Source organism: Hemiscyllium ocellatum, chromosome 3, assembly GCF_020745735.1.
Source record: "Hemiscyllium ocellatum isolate sHemOce1 chromosome 3, sHemOce1.pat.X.cur, whole genome shotgun sequence".
NCBI classification, from domain to species: Eukaryota; Metazoa; Chordata; class Chondrichthyes; order Orectolobiformes; family Hemiscylliidae; genus Hemiscyllium; species Hemiscyllium ocellatum.
Window position 1 is genome coordinate 28153407 of NC_083403.1, and position 18349 is coordinate 28171755.

Below are 18349 nucleotides of genomic sequence, written 5' to 3' on the forward strand. Positions count from 1 at the left end.
ATTTGAGAGTCAAGGAAATGTGAAACAGTGCTTTGATGCAGGAAACAAGGTGGTAGAGCAAATGGCACTTTTTATATTTATTCCAAACAAAATGCTGGTTCAAATCTGGGAGGAGGTTCTAGAACTGCACAAGATGTTAGTGTGACTGCACCCAGAATATTGCTGGACTGAAAGCCCTTCCCCACACACTATTTGACCATCTCCAATGTCTGTTTGTTCCAGGTATACAATGAGCCAAGTACTCTCCATTTAATGCAGACTCCTTCTCTGAAGTAGGGGAATTATTCCTCTTAATCTTCATTACTTCACACATTCATTTAACTGAACTATGGAAATGTTATTTTCTAAGCAAGTCATGATGCCAGTGATTTTTCTCCAGAGTAGGAATTGAACAGGAGACAATGTTGCAATGTATCATCCTGAGAATGCTTACCCAATAGTTAGAAAAACACAAGCGCACACAGTCTCTAAAAGTAGTGGCTTCTTCACTCCATGCAAGAAGCCTGTGAACAAACTGCCTGTTGACAGGAATCCATATTAGGATAGATCATTTCTTCAAATCAGTGAGTCTTTATTAGGGGGAGGGCAGTGAGTGAGTGAGGGTCCGGCTGGTGTGTACTCACCTGACGAAGGTGGTCTTGCCGGTGGAGTACTGACCGACCAGCAGCAGCATGGGCTTGTTGTCGAAATCCGCACCGTCCAGGGCGGGCGAGTGGAACACGTGGAAGCGGTAATGTTCCTCCAGGGGAAGCAGTTTGCTTTTGTACAGCTGCTTCAGGCCGTCGGTCACCGTCTGAAATACCTCGGGATCCTTCTTGCCGCGGTCATGCGCCCCCAGCCAGCTGAACATGCTGCTGGATAACCTGGGAAAAATGTAGACCCACACTAAAGCAGCAGTTTACAGCGGCAATAACCTCCTTAAAGCCCGAACTCGCCGTCCCCTCCTCCTGAAAGTCTCCCCGAAGCCGCTCCGCTTTAAGGAGCCGCAGCTCCCGCCCCCTCGCGCCATCCTCTTCCAGTGACGTCAACCAACGGCTTCATCCTGCACGTGCGGTTCAGGGGAAGCGGGAATGAGGCCGTTCAGCCCATCCAGCATGCTCAAGCCAGGCATGCCTGAGAAGTTACCCAGCCCCACTCCCTTCTCGCAACCTTGATAACCAACAACCGAGCTATCGCCACCTCATCTCACGAACTAGCCAGCTTCACCGAATTGACAGACTAAAATAAACTAAACTAACCAGTTTCATTGAATTATCCAAAGAAACAAGTCGCAGATGCTGGTAATCCAAAGTAAAACACAGCGAGCCAGACAGCATCAGGAGGTGGAGAAGTTAGCATTTTGGGTGTAAGCCTTCTTCAGGCTTGCTGTTTCTTCCCACCTCCTGCTGGTCTACACACTGAATTGGGAGAAAGTGAGAACTGCGGATATAGGAGATCAGAGTGAAAAAGGAATAACACTGGGATAGCACAGCAGGTCAAGCATGTGAGAAGCTTATGCTTAAAACATCGATTCTCCATGTCCTTAAATGCTGCTTGACCTGCTGTGCTGTTCCAGTGCCATACCTTTTGACTACTCACTGACTTAAGTGACAGATTAAGCTTACTTGATTAAATTAATTAGCTTCCCTGAATTAACAAAATGATTTTACTCAAAACATTTGAACCAATTAGCCAATTGACTTAACTAAATTAACAAACCAATTCAGCTCACACAACTGAATTGACAAACAGTTCGATCATCTTATCTTTCTCAACTGAGCTATATGGAAAATAAAGAGCATGAAAGCAAGGGAAGAGTTAAAACATGGAGAGCACTGCTGATCTGTTGCAAGGGGTCTGTGGAATGCAGGATGGGATAAGAGTAGTGGAATGCTGTTATACCAATTAGCAGAGTAAGGTTGAGGCTATAAGGTCACTATGGTGAGAAGAGATAACACAAGTTAGTAAAGTTAGCTTCCCTGCTAAATATCATCATGGCAGGATTGGGACCATAAATATTTCAGACATGACATTAAATGTCTAATTAGTAGTTAGTAGAGTCAGCTTGAGACAGGAGACTATTGTAATAGATGGAATAGCTAAACATCGAATCATGAAAGGTTAGGCTGGAATGGAAGGTCACTGTCATCGACATGATAATAAATATCTAATCATGATTAGGAAAATATATGGTCTGGAATGAAAGACCATTGTTGCAAAAGCTGACACTAAATGTCTAACTGTGACATTAGAATAATATTAAGTAGAGTGTAGGAAAAACTATTGGGGCACAACTAAAGAGATAATGGGAACTAACATCACTGATTTATTGAATGGCTAGAGTGAGGTACTTTTGATTAGTATAGTTGGACATGCTGATAAGCTAACAGAAACATGATTAAAAAAAATCTAAAAAAAACCACAGACCCTGAGGTTTGTGGGCATTCAAGAATCTGCTTTCTGAGTGTCATGGTTTTTTGTTTGCAAATAAAAGACCTACTTCTTGAAGAACTCTCTGTGTCTCCTGGTGATTCTCTATATTTTCTCCATGACAAATTTGGTGCTGCGAGCCGGGTCGTGCAGAGACCTACTTGGAAAGTGGGCGGCAGTAACGGGGCGCTTCTCGGTCCACTGGGGGCATGCCTGAGACTGACAGAATAAGGGTACTCAACAAAAGAAGTTACCATTTTTGCTGTGAATTCAGACTGTATTCTGTTGGCTTGGGGTGGTCCTTGGGGACTCGGAAGTGCAGGAACCTGCCAGAGGATCTCTCCGATCCAAGATCCAAAGGCGAGGGGTAAATTTGCGGCTGAAGGAAATGTGGAGAATTGGTCAAGAAAACTGCGCAGTGGGGTAAGAGGTGAGTAAGAATAGAACGTAGCAAATGCCCGAGCAAAAATTCCACATGGTGGTAGTGAAAATTCCATGTGGTGATAATAAAATCCAAGTGGTGTTAATAAAACCTCCACGTGGTAGTAGTGAAAATTCACGTGGTGATAATAAAATTCCACGTGGTGAATATAAGACCCTATAGATAATGCCTCACGGAAACTCAAGGGCCTGAACAGATAGGGCAAAATAAATAAGGGGGAATTGTTTTACTAAAAGAACTGATACACCTGTTTAGAAAGCTGGCAGATTTGTAGTGGATGATTAAAAGTAAAATAGTAATAAATAGTCATAGTGTTAAAGTGTTACTAGACTGTTGAATGTTTTAGACAAGGCTCGTATAGTAATGAGACAATAGTTTGGGAAATGGACAAAAGGTCTGTTTAAGTAAGGCTCTGAATGAGAGAGAGAGAGAGAGAGATTGATTTACTGCTAAGCTCTTGGCTGTTCGTAACAAGGCTCTGCATGAGAGAGAAAGAGCCATTGATTTAATACTGAGTTCTTGACTGTGAGTGGAAAGTTTCTGTGTGTGTGTGAGAGAGAGAGAGAGAGAGAGACTTTATAGTTTAACTATTGTGATCTGGTTTGTATGTATGCATAATTGTTTGTTGTTGGTTAAATGTTTATATTTTGTTTCCCTGGCACTCGAGATCCCAGGGTAGTTTGATTTTATATTGCACTGTAAGAATTTAAGATAGTTTTTTTGAGAGAGAGAGATTTTTCAAGAAAGCATTAGTGATTGCTGCCTTTTGCTGATGCAGTGTTAGATTGGTTTAAGCTGAACGAATGAGAATTATTAACTAGCCGCAGTTGAGAACGTTTAAGAATTGTTAGATTGGTAAAGGACAATTGCAAGTTATAAAGTTAAGGATTGCTTATACTGTTGACAAAGCTGTACCAGACTTGAATGGCATGAGGAAGTGACTAAATGGCCAAAAGAAGATACCTTTGATATTCATATGTGCAATGAGATGGAAGGACTAATTAAGAACTATAAGCTGGAAGAGAAATCTAAAAATAGGAACCGAAAGAGGGATCAGGCGACGGAAATTCTGAAACTTTTCAGGAAAGAGGGTCAGGAGTGGAAGGTAGCTTGTCAGACACCCGTGGTGACTAGGAAAGCTGGAAAGAACAAGCTGAGCAGTTACGGGAAACAGAAAAGCAGAAACCAGATACCCCACAAACCCTCCCATACCCAGATGTGGAGGAGCTGAATAGACCTTCTCCCCACACAAATGAAGAGGCATTGAAGCAGTGTCCAGTAATAAAGGGAGCAGTAGAAACAGAGGGACTGTTAGAATGGGACAGAAGTACAGAAGACAAAAATGAACGTAGAACATTACAGCGCAGTACAGGCCATTCGGTCCTCGATGTTGCACCGACCTGTCATACCAATCTGAAGCCCATCTAACCTACACTATTCCAAATACTTCCATATGCTTGTCCAATGATGACTTAAAAGTACTTAAAGTTGGCGAATATACTACCATTGCAGGCAGAGCATTCCATACCCTTACAACTGTCTGAGTAAAGAAATTACCTCTGACATCTGTCCTATATCTATTACCCCTCAATTTAAAGCTATGCCCCCTCTTGCTCACCGTTCACATACTTGGAAAAAGGCTCTCCCTGTCCACCATATCTAACCCCGTGATTATCTTATATGTCTCTATTAAGTCACCTCTTAACCTTCTTCTCTCTAACAAAAACAGCCTCAAGTCCCTCAGCCTTTCCTTGTAAGGCCTTCCCTCTCTACCAGGCAACATCCTCGTAAATCTCCTCTGCACCCTTTCCAAAGCTTCCACATCCTTCTTATAATGCGGTGACCAGAACTGTACACAATACTCCAAGTGCGGCCGCACCAGAGCTTTGTACACCTGTAGCATAATCTCATGGTTCCGGAACTTGATCCCTCTATTAATAAAAGCTTAAACACTGTACGCCTTCTTAATAACCCTGTCAACCTGGGTGGCAACTTTCAAGGATCTGTGTACCTGGACACCGAGATCTCTCTGCTCACTACACTACCAAGAATCTTACCATTAGCCCAATACTTTGCATTCCGGTTACTCCGACCAAAGTGAATTACCTCACACTTGGGCATTAAACTCCATTTGCCACCTCTCAGCCCAGCTCTGCAGCTTATCTATGTCTCTCTGTAACCTACAACATCCTTCGTCACTATCTATAGCTCCACTGACCTTAGTGTCATCTGCAAATTTACTAACCCACCCTTGTACGCACTCATCCAGGTCGGTTATAAAAATGACGAACAGCAGTGGACCCAACACAGACCCTTGCGGTACACGACTAGTAACTGGACTCCAGGTTGAACATTTTCCATCAACCACCAACCTCTGTCTTCTTTCAGCAAGCCAATTGCTGATCCAAACTGCTATATCTCCCACAATCCCATTCCTCCGCATTTTGTATAATAGCCTACTGTGGGGAACCTTATCGAATGCCTTGCTGAAATCCATATACACCACATCAACTGGTTTATTCTCATCTACCTGTTTGATCATCTTCTCAAAGATCTCAATAAGGTTTGTGAGGCACGACCTACCCTACACAAAACCGTGCTGACTATCCCTAATCAAATTATTCTTTTCCAGATGATTATAAATCCTATCTCTTGTAACCTTTTCCAACACTTAACCAACAACTGAAGTAAGGCTCATTGGTCTATAATTACCAGGGTTGTCTCTACTCCCCTTCTTGAACAGGGGAACCACATTTGCTATCCTCCAGTCTTCTGGCACTGTTCCTGTAGACAATGACAATTTAAAGATCAATGCCAAAGGCTTGGCAATCTCCTCCCTGACTTCTCAGAGGATCCTAGGATAAATCCCATCCAGTCCAGGGACCTATCTATTTTCATACTCTGCAGGATTTCTAATACCTCTTCCTTGTGAACCTCAATCCCACCTAGTCTAGTAGCCTGTATCTCAGTATCTTCCTTGCCAACATAGTCGTTTTCTAGAGTGAATGCTGTCAAAAAATATTCATTTAGTGCCTCCACACACAACTTCCCACTACTATCCTTGATTGACCCTAATCTTACTCTCGTCATTCTTTTATTCCTTAAATACCTATAGAAAGCCTTAGTCTGAACTGAGAGAAAGAAGAGAAAGAGAGAAAAGGGACAGGCAGGAGCAAATGGAAGCTGTATAACCAGAGCAAGAAAAGCTGAAACATGAGATTAGTATGCTGTGTGGACTAAGGGAACAAAAAGCAGCTGAGGAATACTCATGGTGATATGAAAGGGGGGCTGAAGAGAAAAGAAGTGAACGTGACACAGAGGAAGTGGAAAGGGATGAAGAAAGACAAGGAAAGAAAAAGGCTCCTTTACCTAAAGAATGAGAGGAAGTGGAGATAGAATCGGACTCAGAGCCCAAGGGGGAATTATTGAGAAGTAGCTCAGGTAAAGGAAAAAAGGGCCAACTGGGAAGGATGCTACCACTGCTTGTAAAAGAGGGAAGAAGAAACCCACAGTACATTCCTTGGGAACTCAGGATCTGGAAGGGCTGAAGAATGTGCTGCCCAGTTTACATGAGGGAGCAGGAAAGTGGATCAGGGCTTTTAAAGGTGAAACCGCAAGGTGATTGCTGGCTCTAGGAGACTTGAAGGCACTGCTGGTGAGTTTGGTAGGGTTCCCAAAATTAAAGGAAATAATAGTCCAAGCCCGTTTGAAAAATGTGGCAGAAAATCCAATGATTGATGGGGTCGGGTTTGATTGAGTGAGACAGAATGTATGGCAAGCCTTAAGACGCTGTTATCCACCCAAAATGGACCCCCAGGCTTTGAGAGGGGATCCACTGGGAGAAAGTTAAAACCTGGCGGCCTACTTGGAGAAACAGTTAAGAAAGTGGAGGCAGAAAACAGAGCAAGACATACAGACTAATCAGTTGCTGACCACAATGTTCTGAAATTTCTTCATTGAGGTCAAGACTGGAGGAGGTGGTGGGTCTGACACCATCAATGAGCCACCATGAAATTAGAGATCATGTAGCTCATGCAGTTGCAAGTTTTCGAAAATATGAAGAGAAACTGTCTGAACAGCAGGAGGAGTTGCAAAGGAACCTGGTGCAAATGCTGCTCAAAGAGCTTAAAAAGAAAGAAAAAGAGAAGGCTAAAAAGGTGTTGCCAGTAAGAACCGACACAGTACTCAACACTGGCATGAACCAAGTGCCAGCGCAAGGGGGGGGGGGTCCTATCAGGTAGTCAGATAGGGGCCAGAAAGTCCCATGCCAGCAATGGAGGTTTTGAGAGAAGCTTTCCAGCAGGTGACGTATCCAGGGCAGGGCAGATTTAAACAACGGCCTAAACAGAACTGGGGTCTCCATGGACAGGGATGTAGGAAAGGGGACTAAGGTGCATGATAAATAATCAGGCTCTGGGGGGGCAGAAATGATGTCCTGGGGATGCCATCAACTGGGCCACTTTAGGAGGAATTGTCCTTATTGGACCAGACACGCTCTGCCCTACAGTGGGCTGAGACAGCAGGAATCCTCAGTGGCCACTTCCCAGACACCTACAGGCCCAGCAGAACCTGCTTACCCATATGGGATGTGCTTGAGATGCCCTGAGAATCTGGGTGGGAAGGGGCACTACCCTGTAGTAGCATGCAGGTTGATCAAGAACCAGTAATACAAGTTAATATCGAAGGGCAGCAGACACCAGTGATGATAGATAATGAAGCTACATAAACTTGTGTACAGCTGCGGTATGCTTCTCACCTTCCCATGTCAAGTAAATTTGTTAAAACTGTTGGGTTCTCAGGGAATTCATAGTTAACTCAATTTACAGCTCTAGTGAGATTGGCAATGGAAGGTAGGGAGATAGTTCTGCCAATATTGTTGTCTAAAGAGATGCCAATTAACTTGCTACTACAGTTAGCAAAAAGATTGGAGTGCATACAGCAGGGCTTGGTTGTTTAAAAGGCCAATGCACAATTAGTGATGCAAGAAGTTAAAGATATTAATGTTTATTGGACAGGGGATATAGCAGGTGACATTCAAGACATTTGGGGGATGTGAGAAGCAGAAGTGTTGACCACCTAAGTTTGAACTGCACTGTACAGTGATATTTGATGAGTCTCAGGATGGGGTGTTAGAGAGGCAGTGGCAGCAGGAAGTCACCGCTCCACAACATTTGAGAAGTGAAACAATAGTAACAGGAAAGTGTGCAGAACCTGCTCCTGCTGCAGATGATGGGGGTCGATGTCATGGAGGACCTCAAGGAGGTGAAGGGCCAGCAAGCCTCGCTCTTTGCCTCGGAGGTCTCCAAGATAATCTTCCGGTCCAGGGTCCGCTCGGTGGAGCAGGACGAGACGTGCTCACGTTTCTTCTTCCAGAAGGTGCACAAAGAGAGCTCTGTGCTCAGCAGCCTGAAGGAAGAAGATGGCTCAATAACGTCTTCTCAGGCTGATGTCATGAGAATCAGTAAATCCTTCTATGCCTGTCTGTATGACGCGAAGCCGACCAACAGCGCAGCCTCCCAGCCGTTCCTGTCCTCTATCACGGAGGGCTTAGACAACAGAACACGGGAGAGGCTGGACCAGCTGCTATCTCTGGACGAGCTGACCAAGGCACTCGAGTCCTTCGAAAAGAATAAAACTCCCGGAAGCGACGGCTTACCGGTCGAGCTCTATTCCGCTCTTTGGGACTTGATTGGCCAGGACCTGCTGGAGGTGTATGTCAGTGTGCTTCGGGCAGGTACCATGAGTGAATCCATGAGGAAAGGCATCATCACCCTCATCTACAAGTGGAAGGGGGAGAGGGAGGAACTCAAAAATTGGAAACCAATCTCCCTGTTGAATGCGGATTACAAAATTAGATTAGATTAGATTAGATTACTTACAGTGTGGAAACAGGCCCTTCGGCCCAACAAGTCCACACCGACCCGCCGAAGCGCAACCCACCCATACCCCTACACTTACCCCTTACCTAACACTACGGGCAATTTAGCATGGCCAATTCACCTGACCCCGCACATCTTTGGACTGTGGGAGGAAACCGGAGCACCCGGAGGAAACCCACGCAGACACGGGGAGAACGTGCAAACTCCACACAGTCAGTCGCCTGAGTCGGGAATTGAACCCGGGTCTCTGGCGCTGTGAGGCAGCAGTGCTAACCACCATGCTACCGTGCCGCCCACAAAGGTAATCGTCAACCGGGTCAGGTCTGCTCTGGGGTCGGTGATTCACCGTGACCAAACCTGTGCTGTGCCGGGCAGGAAGATTGCTGAGAGTCTCGCACTCCTCAGGGATACGATTCCCTACGTGCAGGACAGAAGGTTGGACACCTGCCTGATCAGCCTGGACCAGGAGAAAGCCTTTGACAGGATATCACACAGGTACATGAGAGATGTTCTCTCCAAAATGGGCTTTGGAGAGGGAATCTGCAATTGGATCAGACTGCTCTACACCAACATTGTCAGTGCAGTCTCAATCAATGGGTGGGAATCAGATAGCTTCCCAGTCAGATCTGGAGTCAGACAGGGCTGCCCTCTCTCTCCTGCCTTGTTTGTGTGCTGCATAGAGCCATTTGCCGAGTCCATCAAGAAGGATGCGAGCCTGAGAGGGGTGACTATTCCTGGCAGCGGGGGCCTGCAGGTTAAGGCCTCCCTGTACATGGATGACGTCACTGTTTTCTGCTCAGATCCACTGTCCGTGCGCAGACTCATGTGCATATGTGACCAGTTCGAACGGGTCTCGTGGGCCAAGGTAAACCGAGGCAAGAGCGAGGCCATGCTCTTCGGGAATTGGGCCGACCAATCCTCGATCCCCTTCACCGTCAGGACCGACCACCTGAAGGTGCTGGGTATTTGGTTCAGGGGGGCTGGAGCGTGCGCCAAGTCTTGGGAGGAGCGTATCAGCAAAGTGAGGCAGAAACTGGGCAGATGGAAGCTACGGTCGCTCTCCATCACGGGAAAAAACTTGGTCATCAGGTGTGAGGCACTGTCATTGCTATTATACGTGGCACAGGTCTGGCCTATTCCCAGACCCTGTGCCGCTGCAGTCACCCGGGCCATCTTCCAGTTTATATGGAGATCAAAGATGGACCGGGTCCGAAGGGACTCGCTGTACAAAGATCTGGGCAACGGGGGAAAAAATACACCCAATGCCTCCCTCACCCTGATGGCCACCTTTGTGTGTGGCTGCATCAAGCTGTGCGTGGATCCCCAGGACGCAAACACCAAGTGTCACTACATACTGAGGTTCTACCTGTCCCCAGTGTTGCGAAGGATGGGCCTGGCCCCGCTGCCGTGGAACGCTCCGAGTAGTTGGACCATTCCATATCACCTGTCCTTCGTGGAGAAGTTTATGAAGAAAAACACCTTTGACCACAAGTCCATCAGGAAGTGGTCAGCATGTAGTGTCCTTGAGACCCTTCGGGAAAAGGAGAGGGCGGATCCTATCAAGCGGTTCTCTGAGCAGACTGTCAAAGCAATTTGGCAGAATGCCTCATCGCCAGAACTTTCCAACAAGCACCAAGACATGGTTTGGCTGGTGGTGAGAAGGGCTCTGCCTGTGAGATCCTTTAAGCACGCCCGGACTCTCAACCACACCACACGCTGCCCTCGAAGCGGCTGTGGGGGGGACGAGACTGTCACACACCTCCTTCTGGAATGTGCCTATGCAGAGGAAGTCTGGAGAGGAATGCAGTGGTGTTTGTCGAGGTTCGTCCCGAGCAGCGCCGTGACGCGGGACTCCGTGCTCTATGGCCTGTTCCCCGGAACACACACCAAGATGAACATCAATTGTTCCTGGAGGATCATCAACTCGGTGAAGGACGCTCTCTGGGCGGTCCGAAACCTGTTGATCTTCCAGCTGAAGGAGTTGACCCCGACTGAGTTTGCAGACTCAGTCCAGGACTTCATATTGAGAGATGCACTGAAGCTTGGGGCAGCTGCCGCCAAGGCGCGGTGGGGAAAGACCACCGTGTAACGTCTGCCTGCCTAAAGAAGAACAGGGGGCCCATGCAGTCGTTTGGGCTCTGCTGACGCCTCAGCTAAATATATGGGCATATGATTGAAAAATGCACAGACCTTTTTATACATTTGATATAAATTCTGATGAAAACGATAAATTCTGATCTCTGTATGTAAATGTTAACATATGTATGGCATGACCAACTGTACAGACTATCAAATTATTTTATGAATAAAGTATATTTTTGAAATAAAAAAAAACAAAGGCAATAGAGGGAATAGCAGCAACAATACAAGGATTGCTGAAGGCAGGGATACTTAAAGAAACTTGTAGACCCTGCAACACTCCTTTGTTACCAGTATTAAAGGCAGGCGGGTCAAAATGGAGACTTGTACATGATTTAAGAGCTATAAATGAGGTAGTGGAGGATTGGCCAGTAATTGTTCCTAATCCACACGTACTACTAACTAATGTGCCCCCACAGGCAGCTTGGTTCTCGGTGGTAGGTTTATGTTCTGCTTTTTTTAGCATTCCCCTAGCAGACCACTGCCGGTATCTGTTTGCTTTTATGTACAAAGGTCAGCAATACACTTAGACAAGAATGCCCCAGGGGTTTAAGCATTCACTGCATGTATTCAACCAGGTGTTAAAATCAGAACTGGAGGGTCTGACTTTAGAAAGTACGCTGATACAGTATGTTGATGATTCGCTTGTCTATTCAGATAGTCAGAAACTGTGTGAGCAAGATATCCTTTTCTTCTTGAAAACACTGGTTGGAGGGAGGGGGGTGCGTAAAGTCTCTAGGAAAAAGTTGCAGTTTTACAAACAACAGATTGACTATTTGGGTAGTCTGGTTGCTAAGGGCCTAGATTAGAGTGGTGCTGGAAAAGCACAGCAGGTCAGGCAGCATCCGAGGAGTAGGAAAATTAACGTGTTGGGCAAAAAACCTTCACCGGTACCCAAAACATTGATTTTCCTGCTCCTCGGATGCTGCCTGATCTGCCGTGCTTTTCCAGCACCACTTTAATGTAGACTCTGATCTCCAGCATCTGTGGTCCTCACTTTTGCCTGGTTGCTAAGGGTACGAAGGCAATTGCACCAAGTCAGACTGAAGCAATTGTTAAAATTCCTAGGCCAGAGACAATAGGGCAAATGATGACATTCTTGGGCATGACAGGATTTAGTGCAGATTAGATTGAGGAGTATCCTGAAATTACAGCACCTTTAAGGAAGGATGAAGGATGTCGGACATTCATGTTTAAGGGTGCTTTGCAGTGGAATGAAGAGGCTATTACAGCTTTCAATATCCTTAAATGAGCCTTGCTGTTAACCTCAGCATTGGCCTTGCCTGATTATGGCAAACTTTTTCACCTTTATGTGTCAAACAGGCAGACAGGCCATGCAGCTGCAGTACTAATGCAGGAGGCGAGTGTAGCACCCAACTAGATGAAGTAGCTCAGGGCTATCCACCATGTGACCAGGAATTGGTGGCTGCCTATTTTGCGTATGAAAAAGCATCCTCAGTAATAATGGGTTACCCCGTCATCCTATATATTTATCATAAGGTGGCAGAGTTATTGGAGAAAGGGAAATTTGTACTGATGCCAGCTAGAATACTAGCATATGGGATGCTGCTGACATTTTCTGCCATAACCATACAGAGGTGTACGACAAGGAACATAGTGGACTATGTCCCACTTGTGTATGAGGGAGAACTCCTAAGGGAAGTGACTGCATTTGCCAAACTGAGAGCTGATTTACAGCCCAAGCCACTGCTTGATGCAAATAGGGAGGTTCTAGTTGTGGACAGTTTTTGATATAGGGATTATGATGGGAATCATGATGGGTACTCGGTTGTAAGACAGGACCCAGTATAGGACAATCAAACTGGAAACTTGCCCACAGCTGTGTTCAGCTCAGTTGGCTGAACTTAAGGCATTGATGGCAGCCTGTGAAATGATGGAGGGTAAAGAAGCTGACATTTATACTGATTCGGCGTATACACATGGGGTATGCCACCTGCTTGGAGCAGTGTGGAAGCAAAAAGGCTTTAAGAAGAGTAATGGGGATCCCATACAACACTGCCAGCAGATTGTAGAGTTGACGACTACAATGATGAAGCCAAAGGCACTAGCTATCATTAAGTGCCAAGCACACAGAAAAGGCGACGATATGGTGATAAGGGGTAATCAGTCAGTAGACACAGCTAAGATGGCTTTGGGTTGTTCTTCATCTGTTATTGCACCTCAGGTGCAGATAGTTCCAGAACCGCTGATAGAGGATCTTATTGATATACAGGGGAGGGCTACCCTGGCTGAGCAAACACTATGGAAGCAGAGGGGTGCTGGGCAGAATCAAGAAGGCGTATGGACCACAGAGGAAGGTTTATGGGTAACACCCACCCTGTTGTTGACAATTCTTATTTCAGAGGTGCATGGATTGGATCACTGTGCGTGAGGGGAAGTGCTGAGGAAGATAAAGCGGGATGGTTTCTGTTCATCATACCTGCAGGCTTCAGTGGATTATTTATTGTCACAATGTGAGGTGTGTGCACGGTACAATATTAGGAAGGGTAAAACGACCCCTTTAGGACACATACCAGTGCCTGAGGGCCATTTAAGCATTCAGTAATTAACTATGTGAACATGATAAAAAAGGTGAGAGGGAAAGGGTACATGTGAGTGGGGATTGATAGGTTTAGCCGATGGGTAGAAACTGTCCCTTCCAAAGATGCAGGAGCTGGAACAGTCGTGAAAGTTCTGATGAATGAATTTATCCCAAGGTTTATTATACTGTCGGAAATCAGTTCAGACAATGGGTCTACCTTCATTCAGAAAGTAGTTAAGTTGGTGCTGCAGTCTTTCAGAATCTAACAGAGGGTTGAGTGCGTGTATCATCCCCAGTCACAGGGTATGGTGGAAAAGATTAATGGGACATTGGAAGCCAAATTAAACAAGATCTGTGCAAGCACCAACCTTAACTGGGTCGATGAGCTGGCACTAATGAGTTATTGCATGCAGAATAATTGCATGACCAATCTAACACCACATGAGATGCTTACAGGTAGTCCTATGCCAGTGCCTATGAAGGGCCTAGCTTGGAGCAGTTAAGCTTAGAACTTAAGCAATATATGCAGCAGCTAACTATGATACATGAGACTATCTACCTGCAGGAAACACAAAGGGAACCGACACCTGTCAACAAGGAAGGACCTATTAAGCCCGGCGATTGGGTGTACGTGCAGGTTTTTTGAAGACCCTGGAATGAGCCGAGGAGAGAGGGACCTTTTGCAATGACTGAGGCATCACCTACTGCCATCCAAGTGGAAGGACGATACATATGGTACCACCTTAATCTTTGTACTAAAGCTCTCCCACCTGCTCAAACTAATTCTAACACTGAGGTAAGTGGAGCTGAGGCTGAGGAACTTGGACATGGGCAGGGTACACAGGAGGCTAGTACCCCTCAGCAAGGTTCCGAACAAGGTACAGGTGAAGTTCTTGGGGATGCTAATCATTCCAGAAATGATAGTGATGGAGATGTGGAGCATAGCTCTTCTCCTGGCAGGGGGGAATGGGGAAAACATGGGGGACACCCCGATACCCCCTTCTCTGATGCCAGGCCTGCATACTCAGATTTGGAGACCATTAACCTGGCAGATATGGACTGGTAGTGCAAGGGTCATGCAGGTTCTTATCCCAATGATAGGGGTTAGCAAGAATGTTGAATGGATTAATTACATTTATTACAACCAGCAGAGATTTATCAATTATACTGACGATGCCCTTGTGGCCTTGGGAGAACAATTGGATGTTACAACCAAAATGACGTGACAAAACAGACAGGCCTTATACTGGATACTAACAGAAAAAGGTAGGGTTTGTGTGATGTTTGGGAACATTGCTGTATCTTTATACCTAACAACACTAGCCCTGGAGGATCTTTTACTCAAGTAATGGAAAAACTGAAGGATCTAAGACAGGGGCGAAAAGACAATGTAGGATTTGGTCATCAGGCTTTTGATTGGTTGAATAATATATTAGGGTCTTGGGGAGGATGGTTTGTCAAGACTGGTCTTATTATAGATGTAGTTTTACTTGTTGTCACCTTCGTCTTTTGTTGCGCTTTACCTTTTATTCAGTCTTTCTTATTTTGCGTCACCACACGGCACCTTATGGTCATTTCAGCTACCCCTGGAAGTGCTTCCTATTCTGACAGAGCCCCAGCATTTTACTATTATGATCTGACAACCACCACAGTGCAAGGAATATTTCCACATGAGGATATCGATGATACTTCTGAAGAACGCGCGGGTCCTAGATTGTGAGGGATAATAGACAATAGGTGCAGGAGTTGGCCATTCTGCCCTTCCAGCCTGCACCACCATTCAATATGATCACAGCTGATCATCCTCAGTCAGTATCCTGTTCCTACCTTATCTCCATAACCCTTGATTCCACTATCCTTGAGCTCTATCCAACTCTTTCTTAAATGAATCCAGAGACTGGGCCTCCACTGCCCTCTGGGGCAGACCATTCCACACAGCCACCACTCTCTGGGTGAAGAAGTTTCTCCTCATCTCTGCCCTAAATGGTCTAGCCCGTATTTTTAAGCTGTGTCCTCTGGTTCGGCACTCACCCATCAGCGGAAACATGTTTCTTGCCTCCAGAGTGTTCAATCCTTTAATAATATTACATGTCTCAATCAGATCCCCTCTCAGTCTTCTAAACTCAAGGGTATACAAGCCCAGTCGCTCCAGTCTTTCAGTGTAAGGTAATCCCGCCATTCCAGGAATCGACCTCGTAAACCTACGCTGCACTCCCTCAATAGCCAGAATGTCTTTCCTCAAATTTGGAGACCAGAACCGCACACAGTACTCCAGGTGTGGTCTCACCAGGGCTCTGCACAGCTGCAGAAGAACCTCTTTGCTTCTATACTCAATCCCTCTTGTTATGAAGGCCAGCATGCTATTAGCTTTCTTCACTACCTGCTGTACCTGCATGCTTACCTTCATTGACTGGTGTACAAGAACCCCCAGATCTCTCTGTACTGCCCCTTTACCTAAACTGATTCCATTTAGGTAGTAATCTGCCTTCCTGTTCTTGCCACCAAAGTGGATAAACATACATTTATCCACATTAAACTGCATCTGCCATGCATCTGACCACTCACCTAACTTGTCCAGGTCACACTGTAATCTCCTAACATCCTCATCACATTTCACCCTGCCACCCAGCTTAGCATCATCAGCAAATTTGCTAATGTTATTACTAATACCATCTTCTATATCATTAACATATATTGTAAAAAGCTGCGGTCCCAGCACTGATCCCTGCGGTACCCCACTGGTCACTGCCTGCCATTCCAAAAATGGAGCCATTTATCACTACTCTTTGTTTCCTATCAGCCAACCAACTTTCAATCCAAGTTAGTACTTTGCCCCCAATACCACGCGCCCTAATTTTGCTCGCTAACCTCCAATGTGGGGCTTTATCAAAAGCTTTCTGAAAGTCCAGGTACACTACATTTACTGGATCTTCCTCGTTCATCTTCAGAGTTACATCCTCAAAAAATTCAAGAAGATTAGTCAAGCATGATTTCCCCTTCATAAATCCATGCTGTCTCTGACCTATCCTGTTACTACTATCCAGATATATAGTAATTTCATCCTTTATGACAGACTTCAGCATCTTTACCACCACTGAGGTCAGACTAACTGGTCTATAATTTCCTGTTTTCTCTCTCCCACCTTTCTTAAAAAGTAGTACAACATTAGCCACAATCCAATCCGTAGGATCTGATCCCAAATCTCTCGAACTCTGGAAAATAACGCATCCACGATTTCTCGAGCCACCTCCTTCAGTACCCTGGGATGCAGACCATCAGGCCCCAGGGACTTATCAACCTTCAGAATTAACAGTCTCTCCAACACCAATTCCTGGCAAATATAAATTCCCTTAAGTTCAGATCCTTCAGCTACTGTTACCTCAGGGAGATTGCTTGTGTCTTCACCAATGAACACAGATCTGAAGTACCAATTCAATTCTTCTGCCATTTCATTGTTCCCTGTAATATATTCCCCTGTTTCTGTCTTCAAGGGCCCAATTTTAGTCTTAGCCATTTTTTTCCCTTTCACATACCTAAAAAAACTTTTACTATCCTCCTTTAAATTATTGGCCAGTTTACCTTCGTACCTCATTTTTTCTCTGCGTATTTCCTTCTTAGTAATCCTCTGTTGTTCTTTAAAAGCTTCCCAGTCCTCCGTTTTCCCACTTATCTTTGCTATGTTATACGTTTTCTCTTTCAACTTTATATGTTTCTTAACTTCCCTCGTCAGACGCGGCCATCCATGCCTCCTCCTAGGATCTTTCTTCCTTTTTGGAATGAACTGATCCTGCAACTTCTGCATTATACACAGAAATATCCGCCATTGTTCCTCCACTGTCATCCCTGCTAAGGTATTGCACCATTGAACTTTGGCCAGCTCCTCCCTCATAGCTCAATAGTTCCCTTTATTCAACAGAAATATTGTCACTTCTGATTGTACCCTCTCCCTCTCAAATTGCAGATTGAAGCTTATTGTATTATGGTCACTACTTCCCAATGGCTCCTTCACTTCGAGGTCCCTGACCAATTCTGGTTCATTGCACAATACCAGATCCAGAATTGCCTTCTCCCTGGTTGGCTCCAGCACCAGCTGTCCTAAGAATCCATCTCTGAGGCACTCCACAAAGTCTCTTTCTTGAGGTCCAATACCATCCTGATTCTCCCAGTCTACCTGCATGTTGAAATCCCCCATAACAATTGTAGTAACATCTTTGCGACAGGCCAATTTCAGCTCCTGATTCAACTTACATCTGACATCCAGACTACTGTTTGGGGGCCTGTAGATAACTCCCAAGAGGGTCTTTTTACCCTTAGAATTTCTTAGCTCTATCCGTGATTCTAGGCCCCCTGCTCAAGGGACTGAATATCATCCCTTACCAACATGGCCACCCCACCCCCTCTGCCCATCAGTCTGTCCTTACAATAGCATGTGTAGCCTTGAATATTCATTTCCCAGGCCCTGTCTACTTGAAGCCACGTCTCAGTTATCCCCACAATATCGTATCTGCCAATTTCCAAAAGAGCCTCAAGCTCATCCATCTTATTTCTAATGCTTCGTGCATTCATGTATACTATTTTTAATTTGTTACTGCCCTCTCCCTTCCCATCAATTCCTATTTCACTCAACCTTATGGCACGATCCCATTTTGAGTTTTCTGCCTCATTGATAACGTTGTCTTTCTTGACTTCCCTTGTTCTAACTTTCCCTTCAATTTTCATCTTAAACATCCAATTTGTCCCCTCCCCCCGCTACTTAGTTTAAACGTAGCTGTGTTGCAGTAGCAAACCTGCCTGCCAGAATGCTGGTCCCTAACCTATTAAGGTGCACACCATCTCTCTAGTAGAATTTATGCTTACCACAAAACATACTCCAGTGATCCAAGAATTTAAATCCTTGCTTCCTGCACCAGTTCCCCAGCCACACGTTCAAGTCCACTA